Raw genomic sequence first — 12,862 nt, forward strand, 5'->3', positions numbered from 1 at the left:
TAGATTGTCAGAGCAGATATTAATTAAGAATTACAACTGGGTTAACATGTCCCATGTTTCACACACCCAATATACTTGGTAGTTCAGAATTCTTTAAAAAATGAAAGGGGCATGTAGGAGATGCTGTCTGTGGCCATAAAAATTTCTGGACTTTTTTGGCAATCATCAATCACATATAGAAGATTTCAGCGGGAGTGGCAGCTCAATTACCAACACATCTAGAAAAGAGAATGGCAATGCAGTGACAGACAGAATGGCAGTTTAATAGACTATGGGCCAGATTCAGAGCCGTTCGCTATTTGCGGTCGTTCGTTCAAAAACAATGGGTGGCTATTCAAATGATCCGTTCGCAAATTGCAGTCTGTTCACACCTCTAAGTCTGAACGAGCGAGCAAAACATACGCTCGTTTATTTGTTAAAAACGCCCCCTGGCCGCTCGCACCATACGTTATGTCCGCTATTTATTAGATTAATCGAGTACATCAACCAGCGTATGAACTGCTCGCTATTTTTGTGGTTGGTTTTTGCTACCACAATCTTGCGAGCAGTTCTGGCTATAAAATAACCCAGTGACGTGGTCAATGCCGCTGCTGTATTAATTATGCACACCCTTAAAACGCCCGTTTTGACCTTTAAGCACGCCTGCGTTCGGATCTCCACTCCCCATTTTCAAGCACCTTCCCCTGTTACCACCCACATACGCCTCATTCTGTCACTCAAAATAGCAGGCATTCGCTATATTGCGAGCACATGAATTTCGGCTGCACTGACTGGTTCGCGCATGCGTATAACGATCCGTACGCATGTGCAGATGTGCGAACATCGCTCGGAATGAGCGTACTGCCGCTAGCGAGTGGCTCTGAATGAGGGCCAATAACAATATGTTTTTCTACACAAAATGGCAGTTTAATAAACTATAACAATATGTTTTTCTACACAAAATGGCAGTTTAATAAACTATAACAATATGTTTTTCTACACAAAAAGACAATCAGAAATGTCTCAATCAGTGCATAATGCAAAGAAAAGAAGTGCAAGATGGATATGTTATTAGGCCTTCCCAACCAACAGGAGTAATGCCCGTGTCACACCTGCCCATTTCAATTCTTGAATGGGTGGAAAAACGTATTAATATTGGAGCAAACATAATGGAAGACCTGAACAGGAAGGGATCAGAGGGATTATTAAAGTATGGTACTAAACATCTCTCATCATTGTGCTTCTGGAATTATATATGGGAAGCCTGGAAGGGTAGGGGGGAGAACATCCCCAGATACCATCACAAAATATCCTCTCCTTTTGGTGTTTGAGTTGCATCTGACCAAACATAGCTGTTATGATCTAGAAAAGACAAGACCATCTGCTGTTAAACATTGGAATGGTTTAAGAAAAATGCAACCAGATTGGTATCTACAAATCAAGGTTGAAAAAGGCATAAGAGTATTTTGCAATAATCTATATGTGATTTTCATTTAAATAAATACAGTATGAAACTATTAAAAAAAAGTAAGCAACAGAGCAGTGGCACAAACAAATGGCAGTTTAAAAAATATAGGACATCTATGAAACATTGCCACACAGCAGTGGCAGACAGGATGGCAGTTTAATAACTATAAAAATGTCAGTCAGCAATGCCCCAAACAGCACATAATGCAAAGAATAGAGGTCCAATATGTAATTGTCCTTGGGCCATTTCATCCCCTACTGTGTTTTATATATTAAATAGGACATGTACAGTTTAACAAACCAATAATTTCAGCAACAGGGACTGCCACTTGTGGCTGAAGTGACTGGTTTGTTTGTGCCCACACAAAATGAGTTACCAAGGGGCATAAGGCAACTAAACAGTATTATTAATCATTTTCTGCACAGTTGAAACTAGTAGAGGTCATTCTCCTCATCTGCTTCCTCACCCTCATCTGTGTGTAAATCATCCTCACACAATATTAATTCATCCCTGCTGGAATCCACCATTACAGCCTCTGGTACCTCTGTATTTTTTTTATGTAATTGGTGGTAAAGGTCTTCCTCATGAAATTTCCAGTTAATTTTGATGTACATCATCTTTTCCACATTTTGAGGAAGTAGCCCTCCTACGCCTATCGTGATAAGGTTCCTGACTGTGCTAAAAACTCTTTCTAAGTACACACTGGTAAAGTAATGCAAAGTCAGTCTTGTACAAGGGCCTCCAAATTGCTTTTTTGTCTTTCCTGTAGTCAAAGGAACTCTGGCTCTGATTCAGCAAGGAATGCAGTTGCGTATATGCATGCAATTGATCGATTAATTTGCACTGTGCATGCATATGCATCATACTGCGCATGTATGAGCCAGACATTGCGGTCAGAACTGTGTATGCAAAGGCTATGCAGACGATCGCAAGAGTGATTGACAGAAAGTGCCATGTGTGGTGGTCATGGGGTGTTGGCCGTGCAATTGCAGGCATGTCAGCATGTTTCAATGCCATTGCATGGGCGTGCATAAATTATCCACTGCAATACCAGATGCCTCCTGAGTACTCATAGCATGCGCAGAAGTTAGCAATTCCTGAGTGGGGACTGGGCTTCCTTAACTCTGCATCTGGGTCCGATGTTACTCAATGTTTCTGATTATTTTGATATGTTGGACAAGTGTATGGATGTGAGTCAGGTGAAGTGGGTGTCCTTATGTCAGGCTGTGTCCGCAATGTGACTGCAAAAATGTAAATAACATCGCTTATATTAGCAATGCAGTTTCATGCTTAAAAGCAGAATAGCATTCCTTGCTGAATCAGGCCCTATGTTACATTCCTATGTGTACTGTGTCATGAAAATAATTCTCCACCAATCTTTGGATGGTGACCCTAACAGATGGAGTCTTGGTAGTGGTGTAACTAATTTTCAGCAATTCTTTTAAACCTAGCCAGTTTTCACAATGTTGTGTTGACTAAATCTGCATCACCACTGGGTATTTTGGGAAAGTTTAGCTGAATTACTTTGTTTAATCTCCTCCTTCAATTTCTCAAGCTGATTTTCCAAAAGCCTAATTAGAGGAATCACCTGACTCAAGCTAGCAGTGTCTGAACTCATTTCACAGTGTTTACTTCAAAGTATTTGAGCACCTTGCACAATACAGAAAGCATAATCCACTGCTCTGGACTAACAAACACTCCCTCTCCTCTCCAATGTAATGGTTTTTTGTATAGCTGTGGATGGTTTTTTGCTGTTCATCCATCTGCTGTAGCATATAAATGGTAGAATTCCACCAGGTTACCACATCTTGCTTCAGATGGTGGCAGGGCAAATTCAACTATTCTTGCAGATGCTGCAATCTCCTGCATGCTGTGGCTGATTGGCAAAAATGTCCCCAAATTTTTCAGCTCGCAGACAGCATCTCCTGCACGACCGTTATTTTTTTTAAAAACCTGTTCCACCAAGTTGATTGTGTGAGAAAAACATGGGATGTGTTGGAATTCACCCAGCTGTATGGCTCTCATTATATTGGTGGCATTGTCAGAAGTCACAAATCCGGAATAGAGTCCAAGAGGGGTAAGCCATTTTGCTATGACATATTGTACCTAAGTTTTTCTAAGAGGTTGTCCGTGGTATGCCTCTTAGTGAAGCCAGTAATTCACAGAGTAGCCTGCCTCTGAATAAGCTGGCATTGTTTGTTAGATACTGTTGCTGCTGCTAAAGCCAAATTACCCACCCAGTTGGCTGTCACAGTCAAGTAATCTTTAGTTAGCCCACTTCCACTTGTCCATATATATGTGGTTAAAGTAGGTGGACAGTGGGTACACTGGCATTTTGTAGGCCAATAATTAGGTTTTTTTTAACATCCTTGATCAGCCGAGGAATGCCTTTCCGGATAAAATGGAACCAAGAAGAAATTTGGTACCAGGGACACAGGACCTTAATTAACTTTGTGAATACCAGTGCATTAATGGCAGATATTGAATGAAGATCTAATACTAGCATAGCTGTGATGACATAAGTGTTTTGCTGTGTGACTTGGTGAGAGCTATCATACTTGCTTTCCCTTGCAAAGGATTGTTTCACAGACAGTTGTTTATTTAAAATACTAATCTTCTTGGTTCCCTTCTTGGATGAAGATCAATCCCCAGCAGCAGTAGCATGCCTAGAGCTCAAGGATTTTCTGAGGAATTCTGAATTTGGGAGGAGTCACCTAACCTTAACCAATTGGATGCAGGACTACCTCCAATCATTACTGTGGATATTGAGGATGAAGGTGTTGGTGATTGAAATTGCAGGTGCTGGGATCTAGTTGAACTTGAGAGAAGGGAGCAAGCTGATGCTGGACTGCTTGTTATTATTTTAGCACCAGGTTCTGATGTCAATTTTTTTTTTGTTTGTTGCTATTGACATAACAGGGAGAATGTTCCTAGATGGTTTATAAACCTACCTCTACTCACAGTAGTTTTACAAATGCTACTGATGGCATGATAATTGTTGACAGGATTTGGGTGAAAATAATTCAACACATAAGTGGTGCATTTGTTAGTCCTATGCCAAGGAATGACAATGGCCTTCATCTTATCATGACCAAGAGCTGCTTCCACTGGTGCCTGACTTACACAAACATTTTCCTCATCCTCAACATCCTCATTAGTGCTGGCATCAGCCATCCCCAATTTTGCAGAGCTAGCAGAAATGGTGGAAGGTCAGGCTCACACATCACCTTCATTGACACACTAATATTCTCTGAATAGAAAATAGAGCAAATTAAGGAAAAAGGGGTCTGTGGTGGTGCTCTCTAGAAAAAATATTTTATCCAGAGAAAAGGAAAAGAGGACTCTGTTTATGAGACTCTGTTTACTGTATCTTCCATCATATTACCCTAAAACATACATTTTTTAACCAATGGAATATCAATAAAAGTTAAGAAAAAAACAGACAATATACATAATATATACAGTATGACATTTTCTTTAAAACTAAAGTGCTTGTGCTGAATAGTATAGAAAAAGAGTTAATATATAAAAGAATAAGAAAATCTCACTGACAGAGCTGCAAAATATTATAGATAATTATACTCTACAATCTACATACAGTACAGTAAAATCAAGCATGTTCAATACACCAAACTTGAGCATCCCTGCAAATAGCCCCAAATTCATCCACTTTTAATTTGTTCTATGGTGAGGTATTAGATAAAGAAAAAGTCAGAGCAGATAGATCTGTCTTGATAGAATAATGTTTCACCTCATTATATCCCTAGGCATTGGATGAGGCATGAGATTCTCAAAGAACAGGTTGCCCTTGGAAACAACAAAGTTACCAGTACCTACATCAGTTTTTATCTCTGCTGTTATGTGTTATTCGCCAGGTATTGAATACATAATGAGATATTTACTCTGCTGGAAATGACTGGTAATGGAAGATACAGTCTACAATATTAATTGAAAATTAGTAGGTATTCAAATTTTGCTCCCACTTACTGTAATTAGGAATATCTGTATTCATGCTACAGATATTGATATCATGATCAACATATGTGTGTTCCAAAAAGTCTGTAACCATAATATAAGACAGGTTTATTCCCAATATTTGAGAACCATTGTCTCATTCCACATCAGTTCCCCTTTGATCACTGGAGTATAATCTCTCAAACTCAGGTTAACCTGATTCTAGCATTCACCATTTAAGCAGTGATTAGCTGGTCTACATCACAATATTTGTCTAATCATCTCATTTACTTACAAATCTAGCTGAGATGATACAGTATAATTGTGTTTAGGCAAACAAAATATTTTATGTGCTAGTGCCTGATCGTCAGAATCAAAACCAAGACAAACAATGTAATAACAACATACACATATCTCAATACATGTTTATCGCATATTACTTTAAATTGCCTCATTCACTTAATTAGTATTTGTAAACCTTTTTTCTATTAGGGAAATCGTGCATATCTTTACCAAAACAGTGATACATTCATGGGAAATTAAAAAGCATCTAATATATTCAAAGTTATCATTTGTATCAATGCAAAAAATGATAGATTAATTTACTAAAGTATCAGTGCTTGTCCCTGTCCATCGATACACCCTTCAGAAATACCACTTCAATATGAAGGTTAATATTGCCTTCCCATCAAAAGGTATTGTAGGCAATCTAAATGTTATACAATCTCAATAACAAGGTACTCATTATTGCATCACGTCTATAATATTAAACAATATCCCAGTAGCACTTGATTAACACATCCAAATGCTTGGTTAGATAGAGAAAATTCACCTATTGTAATAGGAAAAGTAAAATCTTGGTAAGATGTTAGCAAATAGGATGAACATATACAAACTTGTTGTAGGGGTGTGCCACAATGCACAGTCAAGGGGCACCCATTCAGCCAACTAGCATTTAATCTGAAGGATTGTTCATGGAGAATAAGCTCACTAACTGTGTCTCATAACCCTGAACTAAGTACATGAATCCATGTAATAGTTGCATCTTCCATGTAAGTGACAGCTTAGATGACCAATGAAAACAGACTCTATCCTCAGCCAATAGCAGGTATTCATTAAAAGGAGATGTGTCCAGCACTTTGTAAATGGACCTCACCATAAGGAAAAAACTAAAAGACAGTTGCTCAACCATGTCTACATGCCTATGAGTGACAGGTTGGTCTATGGGTGATAGACCAAGTAGCCAGTGAAATGAAATACAACTTTCATAAGCGGACGTACATTGTAAAGAAGGTGTGCCTGATACCATCTTAACAAACCTTTACATGAAGTAGATTAGAGAAACTGTGATGATCGGTAGTATAATAATAATAGTCTGGCAACATCATCACTATAGTACTGGATCTATGTGAGAAACTAGAAAGATAATGAAAAACTAAGGTATTTATTAAAGCTATCTACCTTGTATCAGCATCTGTGATTCCTTATGTCTAATATCACAGACTATTTGATGTTAACCCCTGATATGCCAGCATGTTTATCTCACTGTCAAACATGGACAGTGGGGCGGGAAAGGGGAAGAAGGGGAGCACGCCCAAACCCAATTGTATATAGTTTGCACATTACCTCATGCAGTGAGAATTACTAAAGCTTTTTTATGGAGGATAGATTGGAAAAGGAAGTATAGGCTTGAAAATTCTCCCCTACCCCCCACTGTATGGACCAGGGGTAATATACATCAGGGTCACCTCTATGACCTTGAGCATCGGCTTTAGTAGATGATGTTGAAGGACTAGCATCATCATCACTACTGGTGGCAGCATCTGCAGCGACAGTATTTGGTTGTTTGTCTCTAAACTGAACATTGTCCATTTTTCAAATTGCAGATCACTGTGTGGTTTATATATGCATGTAAACACAGGGTACCAACAGTACAATACCAATTTTGTTCATGATGTCTTAGCTCTATTCCTGTGTGGCCGAGAGCCACAGGCCTTATATATGCACATGAACAAAGTGTACCAAACAGTACAAACAATACATTTTGTTTTTATCACAGCTCTATTCCTGCATGGTCAAGAGCCACAAGGCTTGCCTTATGTATACACGTGAACAAAGCACACCAAACAGTACAAATATTTCATTCATTTAATAATTTTTAAATATCACAGGTGCAGGACTATTCAAACAGTGTGAAGTGGAGTCTCAGGGCTTATATATTATGCATGTGAATCTCTTACTGATGGACCCAGCACAGCCAATACAGCAGAGTACAGCACAGCATACAGCAGCATGCACCCCCATATACATTGACTAAGCAGCACAGCCCCTTGTTGTGACTTGAAATATGAGTCTGGACATAGCCTATATAGCAGAGTACAGCACAGCATACATAATCATGCATACAGAAATGAGATTCATTGGGGGGAATTCAATTCAATGCACTATTGAGTAGCGACAGGAGGGACTCCCAAAGCTATTAAATACACAGCGCTCTTTGGGCACGCTAAGGATTTCTTCTTGCACCACCCTGGGGATGTGAAGAGAAATCTGACCAAAGTGATGGGTGTGCAGCTGTTTTTCTGCATAGTGTGGTGCTAACAGCCGTGCGCCTGGCACTTTGGTCAGAGAATGCTGGTTACCATGCCTTAACACCCTTGTTAAGGCATGATGATCGCGATAACCTGCATTCTCTGACCACACAGCACACTGAATCGAATAGCTCTGGGAGCTCGCTCCTGGCAATATTCAATTTGCATTTAATTGAATTGCCCCATTGACTAAGCAGCACAACCACTTGTGCATCTGGAGTCTGGACACAGCACAGTCTATACAGCAGAGTACAGCACAGCATACAGAAGCTTGCACCCCCTATACACAGTAATTGACTAATCAGCACAGCCATATGTGCATCTGGAGTCTGGACACCATACAGCCTATACAGTAGAGTACAGCACAGCATACAAAATCATCCATACAGAAATGTGAGTCATTGACTAAACAGCACAACCACTTGTGCATCTGGAGTCTGGACACAGCACAGTCTATACAGCAGAGTACAGCACAGCATACATAAACATGCACCCCCTATACACAGTAATTGACTAATTAGTGCAGCCACATGTGCATCTGGAGTCTGGACACAGCACAGCCAATACAGAAGAGTACAGCATAGCATACAGAAGTGTAGACCCCACTATACACATTCACCATGCAGCACAGCCACTTGTGAGTCTGGACACAGCACAGCTTATACAATGGAATTAAACACAGCATACATCAGTGTGCCTGACAAAGAAATGGTGATGAGTCAAATCCACAGCACGCACCTTATGTAGAATCCAAAACTTGTGAGAATTTGCCACCACGAGTTTGATGTTTTGCCTCAAAGTGGAATCTGAGTAAGGTGGAAAGACCCGAGCCACCGCTCAGTTTGATTCAGATTCCCAATGTTTGGGCGGGTTCAAATTTCATGGAATCTGAACCACTCATCTCTAGTTTAATCAGGTGTATGGACTAGCAGTGTGCAGGTGTTCAAGGTGATTTCTTAAATGTTGCATACATTGTACATGTTCTTCTATAAACCATGCATAATCCTCTCAAACTATAAGGTACAGTATACAAGCTTCCTTATGGATTCTGAAAACAGTTGTATAATGAATCACCTATAATGGTACCTGATTACAGATCTGCTAATTCTTCTCCAAAAAAAAGATCAACATAATGCAGCCATGTATAGTTTATAAATTCTTTTTAAGGAAGGAATTGACTTCTAGAGTAAATAGTGCCTCTAATTAAATTTTCTCTTTCATAAGTATATGGTACCTCTATTTTCTGTTTAAGGACAATTGTGCAACATTGATAAAAGAAAAAAAATCTAGTCTGAAACTCCAAAATTAGATGCATTGATATTTTATCAACTGAGGACATGAATCAAACAAAAGGCATGAAATGTAGGAAGTAAATTTTTCAATATCTTCTGTTCCTTAAATTATTTATTAATCTCTCAACAGGATACTTATCTACAAGTAAGTAGTCCTTAGCCATATGTCCATTATGAAAGCTTGCTCCCAGGTGTGATACAAATTTGTGAGGCTTGTTCTTGCAGTAATTAATTGATTCTTTTTTGCTTTAAGATTATACTCTGCTTTGAGATTTGATATAATAATATTTTAAAGGATTTGAAAGCAAAAGGTATTAAAAGAAAATGATTTGCTTACTACCATTAGGGTATAAATGTGTTATCACAAAGTGTAAATGGATTTTCACCTTGTTTGATAGTGTACACTAGAAAGCAGGATAATATTTAATTAACTTTTCATCCAAATAAGGTTTAATTATGCTCTCTAACTCTAGCTTCCATTAGGATGCTACGGTTATGCAATTACCTTCCACTGTAACCAATATGTTTGGTCAACTGAAATCCAAGAAATAGGATAAACAGATGCTATTTAGAAGAATAAAAAAATACAGTTTTAATAAAAACATCTAATAAAAACTTAATAATAATTTCAGTTTCTTGTAGAGTTAAAAACAAAAGTTGCACAAAGAATCTTGACATCACGTCGTAGATTTTGGACAGAGTTTTATATAGTTGTTTAAGACACTATGCAGCAAGATAGCAAACTTAGGGCCTGATTCAGACCCACTCGCGAGCGGCTGTCCGCTCGCAAGTGGGTCGATGTTAGGCACTGAGCATGCGCACGATGGAGGGAGCTCCGTCGTGCGCATGCGCCAGACGCGACGAGCGAAGGAAAGTCCTTCGCTCGTTGTGTCCGATCAAAGGGGGCGTGCTGTCAATGTTGATTGACAGCATGCCCCCTTTGGTGGGCGTGCCGGGGGCGTGCCTCCCGTCAGAAGCCGGCCCACTGACATCACTAGTGATGTCAGTGGGAGTGATTTTGGCTCTGTTAGAGCCAAAATCACTCCGGAGCTTGCGGTTGAAAACCTCAACTGCAGGCTCTGGCTCGCAATTTCGATGGTCGCGATGGTCACGACCATCGCGGCCATCAAAATGCACGCTCGTATAGCCTGTGGGTGGTGACCCACAGCTATACGAGCGTCCAGGAGGACGCTCCATGAAAATGGAGCCCGGCCCTCATTCAGAGCGTGCGCTCTGCTCAGAGCGTACGGCTCTGAATGAGGGCCTTAATATGTATTACAGAGTGTTGTAAGTAGTAATCCTGTGAGTATTTTTCCTTTTCTTATATCCCTTCAGTTGGATACCTCCTTCATTGGATACCTCCTTCACCTATGGTGCACTCTCATACCCAGAGTCAATGTTTTCAATAACAGGTGAGCATACGGATCATCAGTTTTACAAGAACAATTAGACCTATATGTGTTTTCTCTGCAATGGGGAACCTTTGAAGAAATTGTTCCTCCCTAGGACTGCAGTCAGTATTCAGTTTTCACGAGGGAGATCACGTGGTTCAGAGGCCGCTGCACTGCATAACTGGACTCTCGTAGAAAGCCAAAGGAGCTGGTGAGTGGAGAAGTCCAAAAAGCCTGTTTGAAGTATTGTCTGTTATATGTATCTGAAAAGTTGTCTGCATGTGTGCAAAACATCATGCAATACTTCAACAGACTATTTGGATTTTCTGCACTCAACGAACTAAGGGGTATATTCACTAATATTTACCATTTTCTGCAGATCAGATCAACCACTTATTGTTGCTTCTTGCTAGGAGACAATAGCATTTTCCTCCAGAAATTATTGTAGTCTAGAGAGCCAAATACCAATGTACCTCCTCAGCACTAGATATTTTATATTTCTCTCACTGGCAGAAAATGCTGCAGTGAGTGCTGTGTGTCCAGTCTGGTGGTGGCTCCAGAGGTGGGGCTGCAGCACAGTCCAAAATTCAAATAGAGGTGCCACACCAACTGCCATTGAGTCCCGGCTGGTGACATTTGGCAGCGTTTGGAAAGGCTGTTGTTGTGGCTCCCCTATCTGAATTTTGGACTGTGCTGCAGCCCTACCTCGGGTGCCATCACTCTGCAATCCTTGTTGAGCATGCTCACATCTCGCAGTGCATGAAGTGAAAGTGTTGGGGAAGTTAACAGTGGGATTTCCCTCTATCTGAGCAAGAGACGTTGCATAATGCTAGCCTGAGCAGTAGAAAGTTTTTCACCCAGAGAGACAACTATTGACACATACGCTGCTTGCTAAATTACTTCGAGCAACTCTCCCAATAGTTCAGAATATGGCATTGTTAGCTGGACAAAACTATGCCAATAAATTGGATAAAGCTTCTCTGTAGTGAAATCTGTCATTTTTGCCAGATAATTGACTCTTGTCCAGTTGATAAATAAATCCCCAATTAATTTAAAATAGGTGATCTTAATCTCTAAGATAGAGGGAAAAGGAATTGCCTACTCTACCAGAACCTGTAGGAGTTTCCTAGCCCAAGGCCCCCCCTGGAAAAGTAGGCACTTCTCCTGCATTCCGCCCAGTTCCTAGTGAAGTTGACAGAATGGGGAGAATCTTACCATGTATCTGTGGTCCATCCGGAGGGGGGTGTGACTTAATAACATGATTATTTGATAATTGTGTCATGTGGCTCCTCCTCCTATTCAATTTTCTTCAAATTGTGGCATTTCACCATGAGGGGCATGGCCTAATGATGCAATCAAACTTATGCTGGCACTGGCGCTCACCCTGTAAACTCTATTTGGCTAGAAAAATTGGGTTAATTGGTTGCAGCTACCAGTATAAGAAAACTGTGTAATATTTCCAAAGACATTAAATTGAAAAAAACTGGCTGCGCAATCCCATAAAATCCAATCCAGCTATTAGTGGTATAAAACACATTTATTGCCACAATCCCATACATATCTAATATACAATTCACATGTAAAAAACAATAAAAAAACAATAAGAACCTTGGAGAGGGGGTGATTTTATCAAAACTATGTCACAAGAAGAATCCAAATGGATCTATGAATTGAAAACACTAAAACCAAAGGGACTAAATATCGATTTTGAATTTTCATATTTCTTGAAAGATTAATCTATATCAGTCTATGATAAGATCTGGGCATATAAGCAGTGCTTTTCAAGAATTTCTGTTTGGGGAAAAAGGACATGGTGGCGTTCACTACGTACATACCTCCCTGACACCGCCCAACCACTTCCGAACTTGGAAGCTAAACAGGGAAGGGCCTGACAAGTAATGCGGTGGGGGACCCCGCATGAACATCAGGTTATGTAGCATATCCGCATATCCATTGTACCGTTCCCCTAACTTGAATAGCACGAGGCCAGTTAGCCCACCCGGGAGGAATAATAATACTGAACGAGCGAAACCATCATTAAATACATATTTTTTCTTGTTCCATATTGAAAATATAACATCAGACAGACGACATTAGACCACCACTCCAGCTTAGGAGTCCAAATACCTTCAAATGGAACAACACAGATTAATATCTATCTAAACTCCTATCAACCTTTCCAACTAT

The 12,862-nt window shown here is 40.0% G+C and overlaps 1 pseudogene; it reads left to right on the plus strand.

Annotated features, from left to right (window-relative positions):
- The first annotated feature begins 12,496 nt into the window (after positions 1 to 12,496).
- LOC148534793 (5S ribosomal RNA) lies at positions 12,497 to 12,615 on the plus strand (annotated as a pseudogene).
- The last annotated feature ends 247 nt before the right edge of the window (positions 12,616 to 12,862 follow it).

Source organism: Taudactylus pleione, unplaced genomic scaffold, assembly GCF_031769625.1.
Source record: "Taudactylus pleione unplaced genomic scaffold, aTauple2 ptg000064l, whole genome shotgun sequence".
Classification (NCBI taxonomy): Eukaryota; Metazoa; Chordata; class Amphibia; order Anura; family Myobatrachidae; genus Taudactylus; species Taudactylus pleione.